The 23,895-nt window shown below is 46.3% G+C and overlaps 1 protein-coding gene across 9 annotated transcripts in view; it reads left to right on the top strand.

Annotated features, from left to right (window-relative positions):
• The window catches only part of znf536 (zinc finger protein 536), a 518,664-nt gene that overhangs the window by 14,716 nt on the left and 480,053 nt on the right, over nucleotides 1-23,895 (top strand). For 4 of the 9 annotated variants that reach the window (XM_052462075.1, XM_052462077.1, XM_052462066.1 and 1 more), the window contains exon 2: nucleotides 5,584-5,658. The exons of 2 other annotated variants lie outside the window; for them this stretch is intronic. The gene's annotated coding sequence lies outside the window, so the exon portion shown is untranslated. Of the gene's footprint in view, nucleotides 1-5,583; nucleotides 5,659-13,963; nucleotides 14,008-23,895 lie in introns of all 9 variants that reach the window. 3 more of the 9 variants (XM_052462070.1, XM_052462071.1, XM_052462067.1) reach the window with 1 other exon arrangement.

The following is a 23,895-nucleotide window of genomic DNA, read 5'->3' as shown; positions in this document are numbered from 1 at the left end:
AACAACAGCCGCAGTTGCAAATTAGACCTCAGAAATATTTCTCCTTTAGGAGAAAGAGGCTTTTCATAATATTACCTTCAATACACAACACTGTTAGATCTCTCGGTCTTATTTCATATCTTCTCTGAAAAGCCACAAAGAAGTTTCAAAGAAGATGAAAGATTGTGTTTGCGTAACAACAAAAAAAAAAGGACATTTTACATTCTTTTGTTGCCTTTGAAACGTCAATATTTTGCCTGTAATTGTGTCATACTACGTTTATGTATCTTCATTTATGGAGGAATAATACATTGGGCCTTTCTTCTTAAATAAAAGCAGCATCCATCTGCTTGTGGAGCCACTCCTGGTTGCCTGCTCCTCACAAAAACAATACTCGTCCTAATGACTTCCACATATTTTGAAATCTCCCTTTTGAAATTGGTCTTGGCAGATTATTTGCAGGTACTTGAGTTGCATCTGTTTGCAATTTTGCAATGTGGAAGACTTTAATGCAGCCCTCGGTGAGAGCCGGGGCTATTTTAATCTCAGAGTAACACAGTCTGTCATTACAATTGCCTAGGTCCTACCCTGACCGGGTCCATCTCACCCAAGCTAGGTGAAAAACAAGACATTGGAGGGGTCAAGGTCAAGATCTCCGTGGGTCAGGTTTAGTGTGCCCTTCCTTTCGTGAAGCCCCACTGTCTGCCCTAATAACTGGACAGTCCCCTTGCAGTGACACAGCCCTCTCCAATGAGATGGGTTCTTTATAAAAGAGGTGATTAGGAAACCAAAGCTGAACTCATTGTGACTTCAGTCCCTATTGTTTCTACCATGTGGCGAGCAGCTGACCGGCTTAAGACTTTAAAAAAAATATTTAAAAAATACATTATTATTTTTTCATTCCCCCCTTTAAACTGTAATATTGTCCCGCCCAGGATATCAGGACATAACCAAAGGCTGTCAAACTGTGATTGTATAGGTGGTTACAATTACATGAATTAGATTTCATCAGGGGTGTTTATTCAGTCGGACGATAAATGAAAAGATGAACTTTCAACTCTTTTCTTTGTTTTTTCTTTTTTTGTGTTCTTTTTGTTTTATTAGGAGCGAAGGGAGGGCGATACCAGAGGAGGAATTATGTTGAAAGTGTATGCCTTGCAACTTTTCCCCTGTTGGAAATGTTTATTTGAACAGTAAGCTCATGATTTGAATATTTGTAATCCATGCTTAAATTTACAGGCCAGATGAACTTTTTGGCACAGAATGGCAACCATAAGTAGGATTTTCCGAAAAGCTTTACAAAATTTGAAACCATTTGCATGGCTTAATATAATTTAGAGGCAAAAAAAAAATGTGTTCTGTCTTATTACTTTATACATTTCAAATTGTCATTATTTTGTCCTCTCATTTTATGTGCATATGCTACTGTAGAACTCAGTTAGGTCGTTGAACAAATATATGAAGACTTCAAAAAATGCAGTGGCCCAGGCGATGGAGTGGTTTTCCTCCATGTTCAATTCAAATGAGTTTACTCCATATTGACTTCTAATGCTGAAAGGCCACCCATCTTGTAGGCTGGGCGGTCGCTGAGCCGAGCAAAATGGAACGCTTTCTTAAATGATGCTAATCAGTCCGGAGGGGCCTGGCCTCCATCCTTCGTCAGTTTTCTGTAATTCAGATGTGCTGAGAACCTGAAATTAAACGTGTCAGTGTGTGCATGTGTGTATGTGCATCAGGGGTGTGGGGGGTTAAGGAGAACCAAATGAGTGGATGGGAGAAATAACTGAAGCCGTGGCTTTCTCTTGGGCTCCACGTTGGTGAATGTCAAGATGATTTAGCTTCTTTTCTATTTGCTGTCTGCCTAAAAAGTCCAACCCTCCTAAGATTGCAGGGGTTTCTGCTAGCCATTTGATGAAGGTACACTTCTTTTTGAGTCAATCGTAGCCTATAGGTAAAGCCTCAGTATGTGTGTGTGTTCTTGTATGTGTGTGTGTGCGGACGCCAGTTGGGCGAACAGCTGAACCATGGCGCAGCCCCCTGCCCCTCGTAGGCCTTGGCAGTTAGCGGTGTGAAAAAGCCCACTCTTTGAGGGCATTATATAGATTAATGTGGTGTGCCTGGGGCTTCCAGCGACACCTCACCAGGGAGGCCGTACGGCAGATCTGGGGGGCTGACAGGCGTTAAGGGGGGACCAGGGAGGACTGGGGGGAGCAGAGCCCCGTCCTGGGGAAGGCAAACAGAGGCTTCTGGACTGGATATTGGGGGGATTGTGTGGGGCTTGTGTGACCTGCGATGGGCATCATCTGGCCCATGCGGCTCATTATAGACCCTGCTCTCCTCAGCCAAGCAGCTCCACTGTCTGGAGCTCTGTTTCAGCCAACTGAGACACTTCCTTACACACACACACACACACACACACACACACACACACACACACACACACACACACACACACACACACACACACACACACACACACACACACACACACACACACACACACACACACACACACACACATAAGCATACATGCTAGTACACTCTCATCAGTGCATACTTACAGAGAACAAAGGACTGTAATATGTCACCTTGTATTCATTGTATTAAACAGAAGTATCCAATGAGAATGTTCTGGTATCAAATAGTCAACAATAGTTAGTCTGAACTGTGTATCAGATTATCACACACACACACACACACACGCACGCACGAACACACACACACACACACACACACACACACACACACACACACACACACACACACACACACACACACACACACACACACACACACACACACACACACACACACACACACACACACACACACACACACACACACACACACTGTATCCCTCTTAAGATCTGTATGTGTAAAAGAAAGTAGAAAAGAACAACAGAGTACTAATCTTTCTAAGTTGGAATACAATCCTGCCTACTTAAACAGCACATGAAGAACAACAACGGTCCCATTGTTGTCTCTCTGGTGATTGTTAATGTTTCCGAATCTCTGATTTCATAACTTCACTTTCTATAGTGAAAATGTGGAGATTTATTATCAGGATTTTACCACATTCCATTCAAGATTAGGCACATCTGGTTGTGTGTGTTTGATTTGGTTTATATCAAATAGTGTATACAGTATATACCTGGGAGACATGGACATGTGTGGGTCTCTATATCTGTCTAGCCGCGTGTGTGTGTGTGTGTGTGATTGTTCTAGCAGGAGCGCTCCTTAAATAACCTACTTTTGTCTGACAACAGCATTAGTTGTAGAGGTGCACATATGCAAAAAGCTATTTGGAAAGGCATCCTCGTTGCTGTCAGCTTTTATTATGCGGGAAGGTGTCATGTTTGTAACGAAGCTGAGTGCAGATGGCAGAGTGGAAGAAATGGATCACTAATTTTAACAATGATTAATGAACAGAGATGGAAAATGAATTACATTGGACTATTGGAGGCAAGGAATATTTTCAGTTAAAATGTTAACTCCGTCTGCCAGGCTGGTGTAGTATTGGGATGGGGAATGGGTGGGTGTAGTGTGGGTAAAATCCACTCTCGTCTGCTCTTGACTGCCATTCCCCTGCTTAAACACTGCATGTGCTATACACATTGTTTCCACCCCCTGTGTATCAAGCATAGCATTAAAAGAACACAATGTTTAACAGGGTAAATACAGCAAAGGTTATCTTGTCAACAAAAAAATAAATGTTAGAGTATTTCCTGCATGCTCTGTCTATACATTCTGGAGAACTAGTGAGGCAGAAGCTGCTTCAAGTCCTTCACCCCTTCCAAACGGTTGGTCATGGGCCTTTTTACCGTATGGCCCGACTCTCACGCCATCGTCGACCACACCACTACCCCCTAGTATCAACTATTGGGTACGCCATGACTGTTGAGCTGACTCTTTCTAAGACAGGAGAGGTGACCTACCCAACTCCCCAACTCAACCCTCTCACAAGAACATCTAAAAGTACCCAGAGTAGCAAAGTCTCATCCACGACACACAGGAATCTGAGAACAGGAGTTTTCTCTCTCTGTTTCTTTACGTTGACATTATTTTTGTTATCCTCTCCTTTTTGTTGCTCCCCGGTCTGGCGTCTCTATCGAGGCTTGCAGGGTGGGCGGCTTGTGCAATCCAGCATAATAGATATATGTGAACTGTTTTGAATTTAATGAAGCTCCCGATGGGAAATACTTAAAGGAGAAAATAGCGCAACTTCTGGAAACAATGTGAGTGTGTGCAGAGATCTCATGTTACCCGGCATATGCTAAGCACTCAGAAAACATACACAATGCCTTTGGTGAACAAGGTAGGGAAAATGCTCCTGGGAGCCAATTTAGAATGTGACTTAAGGCAAGTGTGCCTTTGTGTGTGTGTGTGTGTGTGTGTGTGTGTGTGTTTTCCTCTTGGTTTTACTATTGAAATAGTAGTGGTGATTAGAATTCCCTTTGCAGGCTCCTGGGGTGGCCTTCTTTGAGAACCACATATGTGACCCTGCCCCAGCTTCAGCCCCAGCTCCTGCCCCAGCTTCAGCCCCAGCTCTTGCCCCAGCTTCAGCCCCAGCTCCTGCCCCAGCTTCAGCCCCAGCTCCTGCCCCAGCTTCAGCCCCAGCTCCTGCCCCAGCTTCAGCCCCAGCTCCTGCCCCAGCTTCAGCCCCAGCTCCTGCCCCAGCTTCAGCCCCAGCTCTTGCCCCAGCTTCAGCGGCAGCTCCTGCCCCAGCTTCAGCCCCAGCTCCTGCCCTAGCTTCAGCCCCAGCCCCTGCCCCAGCTTCAGCCCCAGCTCCTGCCCCAGCTTCAGCCCCAGCTCTTGCCCCAGCTTCAGCCCCAGCTTCAGCCCCAGCTCCTGCCCCAGCTTCAGCCCCAGCTCCTGCCCCAGCTTCAGCCCCAGCTCCTGCCCCAGCTTCAGCCCCAGCTCCTGCCCCAGCTTCAGCCCCAGCTCTTGCCCCAGCTTCAGCCCCAGCTCCTGCCCCAGCTTCAGCCCCAGCTCTTGCCCCAGCTTCAGCGGCAGCTCCTGCCCCAGCTTCAGCCCCAGCTCTTGCCCCAGTCCCACTCACTCTGACTCGATGTGAGGACTACACCCAAACCGACTCACTGGGTTACACGCCGCTTTAGATGGAGGGCAGGGCATGTAGTTCACATAGCTTATGCCGACCTGATTATTTGTCTTGCGTGAAGCGGCAGGCCTTTTAAAAGTTGGACCGGGTAACATTCTGTGCGCTGAAGGTTTGTTTCACGTTTTGTAGCGCGTGTCGTTTTGGAGGACCTAGTAGCCTCTCTGTTCCGACTATCAAACGTAAATGTAACCCTTCTCAGTCTTTTTTCCATACCATATGCCATGGACCACACCTGTTCTTACTGTCGTTTTAACCACACTTTTATTTCGTTTAGGCTTCTCTATGTAATGACTGTACTTGTGCTACTGTACTTATGCTACTGTGCCTGCAGTAGTTTGCAGAATTTTATGAAAAGGATCAAATGTTTGGAAAGTATTTACTGCAATGGGTATTTTGGTGTTGTTTTCTCTGTCGCTATTGTGCATTCTTGTCTAACTTCAATAGCATCGGCACTGAATTTCCTGGTTTGTCTGCTTTGTTTACAGGCGCTTGTCTTCCCCCCCTCTGCAAACCTGTCTGTGTTCTTCCTGAGCTACGTCGGTGAGGTGGCAGTACTGCAGGTATGGATCAGTGGCACCCCGATTGATCACGTAAAGAGCAGGATATTAAAGATGTCTGTCACACTCCCCCTCCTCTCTGGCATGGTTCTGGGGGGGTGGGAATTGAACAAGTGGATGTGAACTTTTCAGCTCAGCGCTGTCACCCCCCCTAATCAGGAAGTGAAATCTGTAGCACAGCACTCTCATTTAACTTTCCTAGACCCCCCCCCCCACAAAAAAGAACAATTGCGCTGGAAGTAATGTGATTTCTAAATAAACGCCCGCCTGTCAAAAGCCGAGACGCATTTACTTCCCCAATGTAGCTCAAGGAGACAATTAGCAAACAGAGGTGACACGGTAAACAGGTGCACCCATTATTTCTGGAGCTGGTGGCGATATATCCCCATCTCTGAGACTGATGGTAGATCATGTGACATAGAGGGTGAAGGATCTGTCTGCATCAGGGCTCGGCTGACGGGGTCTGCCAGCAGTTTGCAATGTCCTCCTCACCATCATCTCAAAATATCTATTCTCTCTCTTCACAGTTACGATGTATATAGGTGAGATCACGTAATGTCCTCTATCTTTCTCTCACACACACACATCTCTTTTCTCATCGACCATTCTTTTCTCGTTCTCACTCTATACATCTCGTTTTCTTTGTATGTTCTCCCTTTTCCTTGCCCACAATCCCTTACCTGGAATTATTGACAAGACTTTCTTTCCTTTTAATTCATAGTAGACCCTCGTCCAGTGAGAGAGGTCAAGCCGGTTTGTAAAAATGGATTGCTTGTAAAGTGCTAATCAATGGAAAACGTTTCTCTTGAATCTGGGAAATTCTAGCTATAACATTTATTGAAGAAAATATATATTCTCCTGTTTGAGCTTGAATTATATGACAGCTGTCTTATATACCCAGCGGGACTCCCAGGTCAAATTATCAGACAGCCTTGATGCACCAATGATGCTGTACTTTTTATCATTTGAAAATATAGATCTGCTTAGTTCATCGTGTGTATTTTTATTTGTAAACAGAGCAACTCAAAAGTATTTCAATCTTAGATGACATTGGAATGACTTATTTCAAACATGTGTGCTATGTTGTAACAGTGCAATAGCCTCGATAATTGTCGCTGGTGCTTTGGACAGCATTTGCATGCTGAGATGTATAAGTCAAATCTAAAATAGCGAGTGAGTCTTTTGGCTTGTGCGGCATCAGAGGTATGTGAGACAGATCTCAGTCATATTGGATCCATCACAAACACATGCTCTCTCTGACGCATTCTCACACTCATTCTCACACAAGGCACACATGCACGCAACCTTCCGGCTTTCTCCAAATGATATCGGGGCCATCACAAGTACAGGGACGAGCTACATCGGAGATTCCATACATACGTACCATACTTCTCAACTCACCTACTCTCTCCTCCAGTATGTGCTATTGACGTTCCATGGACATCATGTAAAAGAGGAATGCCGAGTCTATTTGAATCATGTTGGTACGTCGAGACAGCAGAAGGGTTCGTTTATGGGTTAGTTTATAGCAGTTTGATCCGTATGAGGGTACTTTTCCCACCACAGCCTTTGGATGGATTCAGTTAGCTCAGCCTGCCACTGTTGTGAGAATACATCATGCTGTTATAAATAAGAAATGATTGGCATCCAAGGGACACATTTTGCCTCTGACACTTTGGATAAGAATTAGTTGAAGGAGCGACAGTCTTGATAAGGAGTTATAATGATAATAATTATTTAGCTTTTTTTATTGCAGGATAATTATTGAAGAGGGTCGTGTAGTCATCACTGTAATCAGTAAAGAAAAATGACAGAAAATCCACAGGGAAACAGATGGTACTTAGTTGTTTTTTTGTGTTTTTTTTCTTTTTAAATATTAAACTAGTACACTTAGTACCAGGCATAGGATGAGGACAATCAAAAGGAAAAATGATCAAATTAAAATCTCTTCACCCTCAATAAATAAATAAATAAATGAGATTCACATGCACAATTAGGACTTGTTGGTGTCCTTTGCCAAAGCCACCCAATCAACCCACAACACACTGTACCGATAGGAAGGGGAAAAATGCACAAAAAGCCTTTCAACTCAAAGAGCGGTATTTAAACAGAAAACCCTGACCCCTTGACTTTGTCTATTAGCATAGAGTGAATTGCATTGGTCGTTCGCACGCAGTCGGCACGAATAAGGTCACCATTTGTTAGTTTTGCTCTTTTGGGATGCGCCTACGCGGCGTCCACCCGGACTTTCGTTGGTGCCCAGGCGTCGGATATGTTTTTTTACATTTAAATGATCATTTATTTTATTGTACACGACCAGCGAGGAAGAAAAAGGCTCTTGCTTTCCAGGGTCGGAGTGATCGGAACACAGAGGCTGCTGCCCTACATTCCTGACTAATTGTATAATTGGAAAAGCTCTCCAAATGAGCGCCCCCCCCTTTCGCGGGCTGATCTTCCCAGCGCTCCCCCCCTTCAAAGCAAATCACAAAAGAGCATTTTGGGAATAATAATAATTGTAAAAAAGCGTCCATTATTAATCTCGTTTACCACCACCACCGCTGGTAGGCTCGCTGCCACACATGGCACTCACACTCATTGGGAGCCAATAGTGGCAACTTTTCTCTGATCAATGTCACCCATAACTGCGGTCAAAGTTCGACCTGTGGACGACCCTGGAACTAGCCTACTCACCACATTATTTTTGGATGGCCCTGACTTTAGTGAAAAAGTCTGTGTATAAACGTTTTAAAATGTTGCCTCACTGGCATATAACTGATGATCTACCTGTGAGCTGTCTTTGCTTTCATATTTTACTGTTGCGCCCGTGCTCATGGTCAAATTGGATTTTCAGATTTATGGCCCCTCTTACGCGCCTTTCATTTCCATGGATACGGAGGGACAGCGGGATGATTTCCGAGGTCGACGCTCAAGCAGGATTCCAAAGTGCAGTTAAAATGAATCTCTTAATTAACCCTATTGATCAGTAAAAAAAAATTGAAGCAAATATGATTTGCATACACCGAGAGTGATCAATGCATTAACTCATTTTCTTTTTTCCAAAATCTGATTCCCTCAGTTTCCAAAGTGAGCGAAAGGAGAGTTGAGACGAATGCGGATCGATCCTGCATCTTGCAGACAGGAATACAAAGCGTTTTATTCCTCACTGAAGGGGGAAACATATCAGGAAGACATTTGTTTTGAAGTTTGATATGTCAGATTATTTTCTCACCTAACCAAACATGGAAAGTAGTCATCCAGTCTCTCTACTTCGTTAATACTCTGTAACACCAGTAATTATCTTAAAGTCACATATTTGCTTTGTGAACATGCGATATGAACAATACTCTATTTGCAAGCTGAACGGAACACATATTAAGAAAGGGGATATTTATTCAGGGGGAAAAAAAACAGAAATATGTTTCTCTTTTTATTTGTGTGAAAAGCAGCAACAACCAAAAAACACCGCCACCGACAACAACAGGAAGACAAAACTAAAGGTGTTAAAAAAGCAGTATGCTGCTTTTTCTCAAGAGCAGCTTATTATAGAGTATTGATTTATAAGGCTTTAAACGCGATCCTCCATGCTCAAGTCAAGGGCAGGGGGAGAGATGGCTGCAGTCGGGCTACATGACAGTCATCGGGTGCTGCAGAAAGCCTGTTTCTGAATAGTTTTGGAACACAAAGGGGTAATTGTTTTAGCCCAGATGTTGCTTTCGCACAACAAGCAGGATACAATGTTCCTACTGAGCTGATGAGCCCAATCAGTGAAATGATTAAAAATTGATTTTGTCCCTGTAATTACAGTATGTAAACTACTTAGCCAGGATTGCAAAGGAAGTGATTTTCTAATTACGTATATACTCTGGTGTCTAATGATTGGTTTTTTGAAGTAATGAAGAGAGGGTCCTAACGACTCCTCTGTGTTCTGTTGTTTAAGAAAAAAAAAAGAGACCATCGTTAGGGCAAGGCATCAGGCAGACAAAGAGCTCAAATTGAATTTTCGCCAGCTAACATGCACAGATTCTGTTTGTTAGCATGCGATCTGGACGCTAATGGTGGCCATGACTTCTGCGGGGTCACCAGTACAACAATCTGGACCCTCCAATTAAAACATTCAGAGGTTATGATGTCATTGTCACCCCCAACACTAAACAAGCAGATTACAACCTATGTGTTGTGATAATTGTGTTGTTTGCTCTCTAACCTGCTAGTTCATATGCTTTGACACCATGATATATAGGCCTAAAGGCCGAGACATTAAGAAGACACTGTGGCCGAATAAATTCAACCACACTTTTGTTTCATCACAAAAGCGGAGAGCAACATCTGTCCGGTGAAGTCCACAAAGTATATTGCATTTAACAAACAGTCACATAACCTACAGCATGGACAAGCAGGTTAATGTTTCTGACTTCTAAACAACTGTTGATTTAGAACCACGGAGTGTTACCACCAGAAAACAGGAGCTGTCTCCACTATTCCAGCACCATTTCAACTTCAACATCATCAAATCACCTATGCTTAGTCTAATACAGTGACAACTAAAAGATACCAAAAACGATTTAGTCCAATCAACACAAGCTAAATATAACGTGGTTGTCCATAGTTCTGATTTCTGTGTGTGTGCGTGTTCGTGTGTTTGTGTGTGTGTTTGTGTGCGTGCGTTCGTTCGTGCAAGTAGAAAAATCATGTTGACTCACCCTACTTGTATTGAAACGCCAATGCCATCCTACTCTCTTTCATGTTGATGAAACAGTCTATGACTCATACAGTACACACTTTTTAGCTTTGCTCGCTTGCCTAACTTCCTTTCATGGGCAATGATGAGCCAACTAGTTAACATTAGCCTACTACATCTAGCTACATATTGAACTTCCATCCTCTCAGGCCAGGAGCACAATGTACACATTTATGGTTGGATCAAAATTGTCATTAAAATCATTTGCCAGTACAGAGAATTAAGTAAATCCACAAGTACAAATCCCTATCTCCGTCCATTTAATATAGGGAAGGGACCATTTTAGCTAGCCAGCAAGCCACCGGGGGACAACGTCATAACGAGATGCAACAATTCAAGTTTTCTGTCAATTATGTTTTGCTTTTGATGTGATTGGTGTGAAGCCAAATCCAAACTGGCTTCCCTTGACACTTATTTTTGGTGTGCCAGGACTATTCACAGTTGAGTTCACTTAGTGTAGCTCATCGCTGATTGGCTATTATTTTATTTTTTTAAATTGATAAAGGGAGGCCAAATGCTAGCTGGCTTCTCTTTCATTTAATGCTACAGGCTGCAACAATGTCATACTCCTTTTGACCAGAAAGCATCAAATAGACATATAAAGAGACAGGGGGGCACTGTTTCGCTCGTGCAGATGCGTTCTCTGGTGAGATACAGTCAGCCTTTTGCGATTTTTAGGAAAGTGATGAAACATAAAGAGACGAAAGATACATTACATATACTGTCTATATGATTTATTTTTCTTGGTAAAGTTTTTGGGGAAGCCTGGCTTCCCTTGGCCTTCATGAATACACGCCACTGAATATACTAACCGTGATGTACTATATCTTCGGGTGTCAGTGTGCCACTAGTATTTTCCCTGACCATAATACTCCTTTAAATGTACCATTAACACTTCTTTACCTTTTATTCCATTTTTTTAACTCTTTAAAGTACAAGGATAATAAGAGGTTCAGACCCTCTGGCTCCCTGGTAGAATCACAAGCTCTTTAACTGTTCCACATGGCTTCTGTTGTAAATGCATGAACTTCTGATACAGATTTGACCTAGAATGGAGACCATGTGTAATATGGGCAAATCAAAAACAAAAAAAAGGGTTTCAGGGTTTTACCAGGGGAAATAGAGAGATAAAGCTCCAGGGACATAATGTATTTCATAGAAAACACAACTCATACCACTCAAAATATGTCATTATATCAATCCTGCTCTTCCTTCTTTGGCAGCAAATGTAGTGCTTCGGAAACAGTTTTCATTGAACAGGACAGACAATTACTAACTGGAAAGGTCTGATTATTGTTAGTAGTGCTCAATTGGTTTTTAGATTTTCTGACATTTTTAGGTGACACAAATCCAGGTTCATTACTAGTGTGGTGCCAGGACAACAACCTCTCCCTCAACGTGATGAAGACAAAGGAGATGATTGTGGACTACAGGAAAAGGAGGAACGAGCACGTCCCCATTCTCATTGACGGGGCTGTAGTGGAGCAGGTAGAGAGCTTCAGGTTCCTTGGTGTCCACATCACCAACAAACTAACATGGTCCAAACACACCAAGACAGTCGTGAAGAGGGCACGACAAAGCCTATTCCCCCTCAGGAGACTGAAAAGATTTGGCATGGGTTCTCAGATCCTCGAAAATGTTCTACAGTTGTGCCATCGAGAGCATCCTACCTGGTTGCATCACTGCCTGGTATGGCAACTGTTCGGCCTCCGACACTAGGTACTACAGAGGGTAGTGCATACGGCCCAGTACATCACTGGGGCCAAGCTTCCTGCCATCCAGGACCTCTATACCAGGCAGTGTCAGAGGAAGGCCCTAAAATTTCTGGAGGCAAGCATCTTGCCATCCAGGACCACTATACCTTGCGGTGTCAGAGGAAGGCCCTAAAACTTGTCAAAGACTCCAGCCACCCTAGTGATAGACTGTTCTCTCTGCTGTTGCACGGCAAGCGGTACCGGAGTGGCAAGTCTAGGTCCAAAAGCTTCAACCCCCAAGCCATAAGACTCTTGAACAGCTAATCAAATGGCTACCCAGATTATTTTCACCCCCCTTTACGCTGCTGTTGCTCTCTGTTTGTTATCTATGCATAGTCACTTTAACTCTACCTACATGTGCATATTACCTCAATTGCCTCAGCTGACCGGTGCCCCCCGAAAGTCCCCCCTGTATATCGCCTTACTACCGTTATTTTACTGCTGCTCTTTAATTATTTGTTACTTTTATTTAAAACATTTATTTTTATTTTTTATTATCTATTTATTTTACATAGCACTTATTTTTCTAAAGACTGCATTGTTGGTTAAGGGCTTGTAAGTAAGCATTTAACCTGTTGTATTCGGCGCGTGTGACAAGTACAATTTGATTGATCCAAAACTTAAGAGAGAGAAAAGAAAACTAGGAGAGAAAAAATAGCGTTGACATGCTGCCAGTATCAAACTGTACTTTTCAGACACAGTTGATTGTAAGAGAAGCCGATAGCACAGCCAGCACACCCCTTTAATAATTCATTTAGTTAGGCTATGATCTATCATTTTCTACCTTTTGACATGCGATATTGAAATTTAATATTGCATCAATACAAATGATGTATTGCCAGTCGGCCCAAGGATGTGGAAAGAGATCTCAGAACGTCTTTGAGTTCCTTCCCTACTCAAAGCCACATTGTACGAGAGCAGAGTCGCAGAAGTTAAACATCCGTCATTCTGGAGCTTTGATGTGTATGTTTTAAAATGACATCTTAAAAAAACGCTCAGGGAAAACCTCTTTCCTCTACCCAAAGTCGTGTCTGAGAAGGGAAGAAAGGAACGCGAAGGGAACATGACAGTGGTGTTTAGGGGAGACATCTTATGTTGTGGGGATCTTTGACATACTGTTTAGTTTCATGAAATGCCCTGGCAAAACTCTGGAGCTCACTATGAGGGACTTTTGGGTGCGATGTCTGTAGTCTAGGCTGTAGACTAGCCTATTTCTCCATTACCGTATCGTCATACATTTCCTAGTTTATTGTTCAATCCGTCTTTGCTATTTACTAACTAACCTCTAAATCCCTAAGATGATGCCAACCCATGTTTCTCAAGTTGTATTCTCTCTCAGTGTTTTCTTGTAATGCGATAGACAGGATGTATTTGATTGTATTGAACTGAGATCCTGATCTGTTTTTATCTGTGGTGCTAATGATTTCCTGTTTGTGCGAAATTTATGATGCTGCTCTTGGAGACGAGTCTGTTGGTGTGTCATTAACACTCTCTCTCTCTCTCTCTCTCTCTCTCTCTCTCTCTCTCTCTCTCTCTCTCTCTCTCTCTCTCTCTCTCTTCTCTCTCTCTCTCTCTCTCTCTCTCTCTCTCTCTCTCTCTCTCTCTCTCTCTCTCTCTCTCTCTCTCTCTCTCTCTCTCTCTCTCTCTCTCTCTCTCTCTCTCTCTCTTTCTCTCTACCTCTCTCTCTCTCTCTCTCTCTCTCTCTCTGTCTCTCTCTTTCTTTCTCTCTCTCTCTGTCTGTCTCTCTCTTTCTTTCTTTCTCTCTCTCTCTCGCTCTCTCTCTCTTTCTCTCTCTCTCTGTTGTTTGCTTTTCCAGTGATCTACGGATGTCAATTAGAAGACCCAAAGAAAACACGTTAGGTGAGGAACATGCTTACTGTATTTCTTTTATACCACTTAGAGGTGAGACTGAGAAATTGGACCCAACTGTCATTTCCATATTCCCCATTCATTTCAAAACCAACACCTATCTACAATTTGAATTGATGTATTTTCTTAAGGACTGTACCTGTTTAAATGGCTTCTATTTGGGTCGTGGTGTACACCAGACATCAAACGCAGTGCAGGTTGTCAGGTTAGTGTCCTGCGCCTGTGACTGTGGGAGAGGGATGTCGTGTGAGGAGGTGCTATGGGGCTCTGTGGGGCCTCTTCCTGTGTCTTCTGCCTGGGCTTATTAGTCTACCTGCGAGGGTCCTGCCCCTCTCCGGAGGTGTGCCTGCCGTGGGGCAACACCTAGGCAGGAGGGATCCTCTGTGACAGATGACCTCTGTCTGTCATTCGCCAGACTCATACCTCACTCTGAGAGGCTGACAGTCAGACAGAGCCCAGGTGGACTTAGGCTGGCTCACCCAGGGCTTGTTGTCAGTTAGGGATCTCCTCACTAGCTCTGTGTTGTCTCAATGGGGGACTGGCCGTGCTGCGTGTGTATTTGTGTGAAGGGATGTTTGTGTGCTTGCCGTCTTGTGGGGGATGGACTGTTGACACACTTCATATTTCAAAATGTGGGACTGTGGAACGAAATGAAGATTGATGTGGACAAAATGTTTAGAACACGTCTTATGTCAGTAAATATATTATAATTTACACATATGTGACACGTCTCACAAGCCTACTGTATATGCATACACATGATCAAAAACCCACACATATTCACAGGGGGGCTCAGATGTTATTAAAGCTATATGCTATAATTGCATTTGATCTCAAATAAACACAAATTCAGTCCATCTCCCACATAAAGATGGCAGATGTGATGGATGACCACATTAGCGCCAGGGACAACATTAGATTTGCTCCAAATTATTGATCTTTTGTTTGCTAGCCAAGTCGGCAATAAATAACCGTATAAGAGAGATGTGACTCATTATCGCCGTGCCAACTGACAGACCTCTGTCAAAACAACTCTCCTACCTCGCCACTCTCTCCTCTCTAACCGGATGGATTGAATCCACTTTTCGTTCTTGCACTATTACTATCTGATTCCCTTAAAATGTTAATCCCACTCCGATAACCTGTATTATTCAATATTTTATACACACGCATTCAGAGGTTTCCTGTTTTATCCCTACCTTCTTAGTGAAGAAATCCTTTTATCACACAATGGGTAATTTATATCCATTACCAACATTTTCAATCCTTTTCAGTGCTGCTGTCAGTGCCTTTGGCACAGTCATGATTAATGTGATCTAATAATAGTATGCCATTATATTTCCTTTAGTAAAACATGTACCAACATCCTATTCAGCTCCACCAAAATTCATTGCCTCTTAAAATATTTGTCCTTTTTCAGTTGAAAGAGAAGATCGCTATTTTCTCTCAGGAGATGATTATGACGGTTTTTAGTGAGAATGGTTTCCTATTTTTCGGTCTTATGACTTTGTGTGAGTTTGATGAGTAGTGGCAAGATGGAGGTGATTTGGACATGCTGTAGAGTCTTCTCACGCGTACAGGTAACACAGCGCCGCTTCCCCGCCACCATTGTTCGCTAGTGGCTTGTGTTCGGACTTGTGTGCTTCAAGTGCATCGCCATCGATTGTCATTTCAGATGCACACTGTTTGCCGGGTGGTTCCAGACATCACGTTCAGTCATCACACCTACAGCCAATGGGTTCAACGAATAGAAATGCAATGTGATATCATATTAAATGTTATATTTATTTTGTTTTTCACAAATAATAGTCTACCCGTGTTGGTGATCATGCAGCCTTCGAGAACATTGTGGTTTCATACAGTAAGAGTCCTTCCAAACGTAGATAGATTCATATAAATTGACCGAGACAATGATGGCCTAGTTGGGATAGGATAGGGGGGGGGGGTTAATGGAGGGGCAGCATGCTGACTCCCTTTGGAGTGACTGGAGGATTTGGGGGGAGATGTGGAGCGGTCCAGGAGTGGGCTCCCGTCCCAACAAGCCGGACGTTCTGAGCCAGCCTGCCACTCGTGGGGGCACGTTTCTGACTGGGGTGCCAACAACCTCCCCCACTCGCTCCCCAAAGAGGGTTAACCCTTACTGGGTTCTTAGACTTGTATCCAGAATGAACAGGTGGTCGCACGAAACATGGGCATCAATTTCCTCATGACTTATCCCAGTGTGGATAGAGGGGGAGGGAGAGGGAGATAGATCGGGAGACTGTAACAGAGGGAAAGGAAGAGGTAGAGGACAGAGAGAGAGAGAGAGACAACGAGAGATAGCGAGACACAGAGAGGAAGGGTGTGTGTGTGTTCCTATCTTTGTTTTGTTTATTACTAGTGTGGTTGGTGGTATGGACCAGCTTGTGGAGGGTCCCACCACTGTGTGAAATTGACATCAGATGGCCGTGATGACTAGAACAGAACAATATCACATCTCGTTTCCATTTAGCAAGGGGCAGCTGTGGCGGGCAGTAGGGGCGGGGGGGGGGGCACCTGACCCCGGAGTCAAACCACACTCCGACCCCCGCACTCCCAGAACCAAGCACAGCTGTCAACACTTTACATCAAAAGACAGCCCCCCCACATATGTATTTTTCCCTTCTCATAACGTCTATTTGGATAACGTCTATTTGAGCTTTTTTTTTGTATTCCTTTTCTTTGTCTCAAGTGTCCGTCTCCAAGCAGAGACAATCGAAATGAAACCTTTTCAAAGCCAAACGATATGGGACAGAGTTTTAGTACATGGCACACACAGCATTTGCCACTGACCACAACACTCATCCAGCCCTCTGTAGTTGGGATAGCTGTGGTCACTTTAGACATGTCAAGATCAAACACTCGGCAAAGTTTAACACTGTTGTTCTTGTTTTGCTGGGAGGCCTTTGTTTAGTAGGACGCACATAAATAAGCGGAGAGTAACCAATAAACAGTTGGCGAAAACGAGCCTTTCTGAGTCAGCATATGTACTAATGTCTGATTACATTTCAGGAGAAAAAAGCTTGTAGGTTGTAAATAACAAACTGTCACAATGTTATATACCGACTTTAAGATGCACTCCGTGTGATGAATATTTTCGGCATGTTGTATGAACACATGAATGAAATGTTCTCTCCGGGACCGTACGGGGACCAAGACTGGAAGGTTACAGTTGAAAAGTACCTTTTAAAAAAATAAATCCCCATAAATGGATCAGTCAATGGAGAGATTCAGAAAGATAGATAATAGAGAAGTGGAGCGATTGTGTGCTGGGGTTATTACCGTACAGTAGACTCACCTTTTCCTCTTCTAGGTCCTTCACATTGTCTCTTCCTCTTAATAGGGGAAATCCTCCAGGAGGGGGTGAGAGAAGAGGGGGGGTTGGAGGCTCAGCAATTTCCTTCCAGGACTCTGGACCAGACCAGAGCTAAGCAGAGCGTCACAGTCTGTCTGAGACTCTGGAGTGAGTCAGGCATTTAGAGAGGGGGGAGGAGGAGAGGGGGTTAAGAGAGGGAGAGAGAGCAAGTGTGAGGGAAGGAGAGGGGGTAGACAGAGAGGGGGTAGACAGAGAAGGGTAGACAGAGAGGGGTAGAGAGAGAGAGAGAGAGAGAGAGCGAGTGTGAGGGAAGGAGAGGGGGTAGACAGAGAGGGGGTAGACAGAGAGGGGTAGACAGAGAGGGGTAGAGAGGGAGAGAGAGAGCAGAGAAAGAGTGTCACTCACATGGAATAAGCCCCACACGTCTGGTGGCACCACACAGTTATTCCCATGATGCAATCTGTGTGGGGTGATGATGATGAACATGATGATGATGAAGGTGATTATGATAATGATGAGTGCACAGACAACAGTTGTCGTGGCTGCCTCTCAGTTTGCATCATCTGGCCCTATATAAATATACAGACGGCCTACATGGGCATATCAACGCTAATGCCCCTTTAATCCCATAAGTGCTCCGTTATGGCAGAGGTGGGTTAGTCTCTTAAAGTCCAAGCTGGCTCTCCTTCCCTCCATCCCTCCATTCCGCCGTCCCTCCTCCCTAATTAGGCACTAGAGGATCTGACTAGAGGGGCTGTGTGTGGCAGCAGCCCTGAGCTGAGCCTGGGTGGTGGTGGTGGTGGTGGCATACAGGACTGCAGCAACCCAGCCAGGAGGCAGGTCACAGGGGGAGAGTGGCAGGGCAGCAGTGGACACTCTGGAGGTGGGGCCCCTGGCATGCCACACCAAGGTTAGTTCACCTAGCAGCTATTTCTAACCCGGCCGCAGAAAATGCCTTCACCGTCACCCCCTACGTATGTTGAGGAGGTGTGGGTGAATATGTAGCGCTCATATGTTGATAGCGGGTGAAACACAGTGCCCAGCATGTTGATTTATATCTATTTATATTAAAGTCAGGATGGCTAGAGGAGCCTGACACCTAAATGTAGTCGTGTGCTGGAGTTAGCACCGCCCGCCCCCAACACCTTCACAGCACCGCCCCCAATACCTTCTCTGCACCGCCCCCCCAACACCTTCATAGCACCACCCCCCCAACACCTTCTCTGCACCGCCCCCCAACACCTTCTCTGCACCGCCCCCCCAACACTTTCACAGCACCACCACCCCAACACCTTCTCTGCACTGCCCCCCAACACCTTCTCTGCACCGCCCCCCCCAACACCTTCTCTGCACCGCCCCCAACACCTTCTCTGCACCGCCCCCAACACCTTCACAGCACCGCCCCCAACACCTTCACAGCACCGCCCCCAACACCTTCTCTGCACCGCCCCCAATACCTTCTCTGCACCGCCCCCAACACCTTCACAGCACCGCCCCCAACACCTTCTCTGCACCGCCCCCCAACACCTTCTCTGCACCACCCCGACCTTCTCTGCACCGCCCCCCACCTTCTCTGCACCACCCCCAACACCTTCTCTACACCACCCCCCACCTTCTCTACACCACCCCCCACCTTCTCTACACCACCCCCCACCTTCTCTACACCACCCCCACCTTCTCTGCACCACCCCCACCTTCTCTACACCACCCCCACCTTCTCTACACCACCCCCCACCTTCTCTGCACCACCCCCACCTTCTCTACACCACCCCCACCTTCTCTACACCACCCCCCACCTTCTCTGCACCCCCCACCTTCTCTACACCACCCCCACCTTCTCTACACCACCCCCCACCTTCTCTGCACCACCCCCACCTTCTCTACACCACCCCCACCTTCTCTACACCACCCCCCACCATCTCTGCACCACCCCACACCTTCTCTGCACCACCCCCACCTTCTCTGCACCACACCCCCACCGTCTCTGCACCTCCCCCGAGTTCTCTGCACCATCCCACCTTCTCTGCACCACCCCCACCTTATCTGCACCACCCCTCACCTTCTCTGCACCACCCCTCACCTTCTCTACACCACCCCCCACCTTCTCTACACCACCCCCCACCTTCTCTGCACCACCCCCCACCTTCTCTACACCACCCCCACCTTCTCTACACCACCCCCCACCTTCTCTGCACCCCCCACCTTCTCTACACCACCCCCACCTTCTCTACACCACCCCCACCTTCTCTGCACCACCCCCACCTTCTCTACACCACCCCCACCTTCTCTACACCACCCCCCACCATCTCTGCACCACCCCACACCTTCTCTGCACCACCCCCACCTTCTCTGCACCACCCCCCACCTTCTCTGCACCACACCCCCACCGTCTCTGCACCTCCCCCCCACTTCTCTGCACCTCCCCCACCTTCTCTGCACCACACCCCCACCGTCTCTGCACCTCCCCCGAGTTCTCTGCACCACCCCACCTTCTCTGCACCACCCCCACCTTATCTGCACCACCCCTCACCTTCTCTGCACCACCCCTCACCTTCTCTGCACCACCCCTCACCTTCTCTGCACCACCCCCACCTTCTCTGCACCACCCCTCCCCTTCTCTGCACCACCCCCACCTTCTCTGCACCACCCCCACCTTCTCTGCACCACCCCTCGACTTCTCTGCACCACCCCCACCTTCTCTGCACCACCCCCACCTTCTCTGCCCCACCCCTCGACTTCTCAGCACCACCCCCACCTTCTCTGCACCACCCACCCACCTTCTCTGCACCACCCCCACCTTCTCTGCACCACCCCTCGACTTCTCTGCACCACCCCTCGACTTCTCTGCACCACCCCCACCTTCTCTGCACCACCCCCCACCTTCTCTGCACCACCCCCACCTTCTCTGCACCACCCCTCGACTTCTCTGCACCACCCCTCGACTTCTCTGCACCACCCCCACCTTCTCTGCACCACCCCCACCTTCTCTGCACCACCCCTCGACTTCTCTGCACCACCCCTCGACTTCTCTGCACCACCCCCACCTTCTCTGCACCACCCCTCGACTTCTCTGCACCACCCCTCGACTTCTCTGCACCACCCCCACCTTCTCTGCACCACCCCCACCTTCTCTGCACCACCCCTTAAATTCTCTGCACCACCCCTCAACTTCTCTGCACCACCCCTCGACTTCTCTGCACCACCCCCACCTTCTCTGCACCACCCCACCTTCTCTGCACCACCCCCACCTTCTCTGCACCACCCTCAAATTCTCTGCACCACCCTCAACTTCTCTGCACCACCCTCGACTTCTATGCACCACCCCCACCTTCTCTGCACCACCCCCACCTTCTCTGCACCACCCCCCACCTTCTCTGCACCACCCCTCGAATTCTCTGCACCACCCCTCAAATTCTCTGCACCACCCTCAACTTCTCTGCACCACCCCCACCTTCTCTGCACCACCCCCACCTTCTCTGCACCACCCCGACCTTCTCTGCACCACCCCCACCTTCTCTGCACCACCCACCCACCTTCCCTCATCTTTTCCTTTTCTAAATTTGGACGAGGACATTAAATGGATGTGCTATAATTCAGTGTGTGTGTGTGTGTGTGTGTGTGTGTGTGTGTGTGTGTGTGTGTGTGTGTGTGTGTGTGTGTGTGTGTGTGTGTGTGTGTGTGTGTGTGTGTGTGAGAGAGGGTGTACATAGTTCTGTGGTTATAAAGTGAAGCATTATGGCAAAAAAATCCTTAAATAATTTAGCGATCACATTATTTTGTAATGCCATTCTTTAGAACGGACTCATTCACTCTAATAAATGCGTTGCTGGAAAGTTCCTGGGATTTTGTGGGGCGCCAGTGAGCGATAGCAGCCACCCGACTCCTAGCTGCAGTCTCCCCCTCTATGCTACCATGTGACCTGCGTCATATTCCTCACGATCAACACTGTGGCCAATTGAGACAGAAAAAAAAGGACCCATTTTATTTGTGTCAAAAGTGCGGTGAAAGGATGGCGGGATCACTCCATCCACGCAGGTCAATTCTCCCAGATGGAGGGTCCGGATGGTGCACAGAAATGGTAGGGTTATTGATTTGTCAAAGAACTACAGCGTGCGGGTTGGGCTTAAACGGCCACATAAACCTGAGCTGTCAGGAGCAGAGAGGCGCAGCGATGACATTTAGCCACACAAACGGAGCGGATGGATTCACCGCGCCAACACGCCCGTCTCAGCCAGATCATATTCCTCTATTGTGAGCGCCTGGGAGAGGCTCACTTATGTAGGGGATTTTTCACATTACACCACAGTGGCATAAAAAAGGTTTCCCACCTCCTTTATTGGAATACATACCTGGCATTAATACAAGGAGCGGGAAGGAGAGAAAAGGCACACAGTGGAGTCTGGGCCCATAAAAAGGATAGTTTAACAATTGATCGAGAACAGTAGTGGAAATGGCAGCTGTAAATCAATTTAATCTCCGAGCAGTTAAAGACTGTTTTCTAATGAGGTTAATGTCACATAATGACCAAATTCCTCCATTTAAAAGATGCCCTCAAGGTGTTGGAAAAAGATAGATGTCGCCTAGCAACATTAACTCGTCGTGACCCAGCTGACACTGAGGGGAAAAGTTTCCCCCCCCAAGAGGAATGTCATGTTTTTTTATTTTTTTTTATTTAAAGAAAAAAAAAACAGAAGAATGAAACGTGGAACGTGGAACGTGGAACGTGGAACGTGGAACGTTGAAGTGGATGGCGGTTGGGAGAGCAAGGCGAGGGAGGGTTGGGAAAACGTCGGGCTGGCTGACTAGCGCTACAGGACGGAGGCTCAGAAGAGAAGCCATGGCTTTAAAGGAGAAAGAAACGTCAGAATGACCCATCACTAACACACAGTGAATCGGGTTTACCCTCCAGGGTTTCAGGGTGTTCATGGAATCTCTGATGGCACGGGAGACGATACTGGTACGGGTGGTGTGCACTTTGCAGAGGGCAGATGAAATGCCAACAGACGTGCCAACACAAAAACAACGGGTAAATGATGAGATCATTGCTAGACCCACACAAAACCTTTACTTGTAAAACTGACACAAATCTTACCGTACTAACATCCAGGCTCTGTCTGCTTTGCAAATCTAAGGCTGAACCACCGTGCGCAACCTAAAACGGAAGAAAGGGTTCCGATCCACAGGCCAGCCATTCATCACCGAGGCCCTAAAGCTATTATCATGATCTAATTAGGTTTAAGATAAGTCTGTGTCATGCCCCTGTCCAAGGCTGCCTTGTCCCCAATTCTACAAATTCAGAACATCCCAATTTCAAAATCCCACTCACGCTGTATGTTGAACGAATACAGGAGCTACTAATGCAATTTCATACTACTACATACCCACCCACTTACAGAAATCCATAAATTCACACGATGACACAGATTTACACACATTAACGCGTACAGTGACTTGTGCGTGCGTGTTCACAGTGGAAGTAGATCAGATTCAGCATGTGATGGAGGCCCATGTCTAAGTCTCTCCATTACTCACTAGAGGCATCATTTTCACAGCACTGTGCTCTTACCCCTTCTGTGTTCCTCTTTGTCTGTGCTGTAATGAATTGAGGCGCAGATGAGGTGATTTTTTTTTGCGGGGGGGGGGGGATTACAGTAGCGTTGCTGAGACAATGTTGCAGGCACTGACCTATAAAGAAGCCCTTTGAGGAGACCCATTAATCCACCTGTCCAGAAATACTATATTTATATGTGTATCATAAATCTAGGCTGAGGTAGTCAAATGCAATTTAGAATTACCAACACGGACACGCCATTCGTTTCTTTTTTTGCGTGATTAGCGACAGTGGTGCGACTGGCTGGCTCAGTGGCTGGCAGGGGTGGCCTGATCTACACGTCGTGTGCTCGTTACACCAACTAACTGCACTGGGTGTGTAAAGAACACATACATACTGTATATACTGTATATATACTATATATATATGTATATACTGTATATATGTAAACATACGGTACGATATACACGCTCAACGGAGACGGTCACGCTGACATCGCGTTCTAGCCACTCTGATTTAATTCCACTTGCGTAATCCGCGTGACTCGGCTGGTAGAGCATGGCACTTGCAAGGCCAGGGTTGTGGGTTTGATTCCCACGGGGGGACCGGTACGACAACAGTATACGCTCACTACTGTAAGAGGCTCCGGATAAGAGTGTGAAAATGTCTTCCTATGTTGTTGATCAACGAAAGATGTAGGTCACACTGGAAATCCTGACCTGATGAGATGCTTTTCATTCTCTTTTGTCATGCTCCGTCCTCCATTACGGCAACGGGAAGAGAAATATGATTAAGAATGAGGGCCCTCTTTCACTTACTTACTTCCCCCATCTCATAAAACAGCCGAATGGCCACATTAAGAGGGGAATAGCGTTTACTCCATTTCGATCTGTTCAGGTTTTCTGACGGGACACCTTTTCCCCCGACGAGGGTCTTTCTCTCGTCTTTGATTGTTATGTGAAATACGTCTCTCCCTCTCCGGCTCTAAAGGCAG

The sequence above is a fragment of the Oncorhynchus keta genome, chromosome 14, assembly GCF_023373465.1.
Source record: "Oncorhynchus keta strain PuntledgeMale-10-30-2019 chromosome 14, Oket_V2, whole genome shotgun sequence".
Lineage (NCBI taxonomy): Eukaryota > Metazoa > Chordata > Actinopteri > Salmoniformes > Salmonidae > Oncorhynchus > Oncorhynchus keta.
This window is presented reverse-complemented; position numbering and strand designations above follow the sequence as displayed.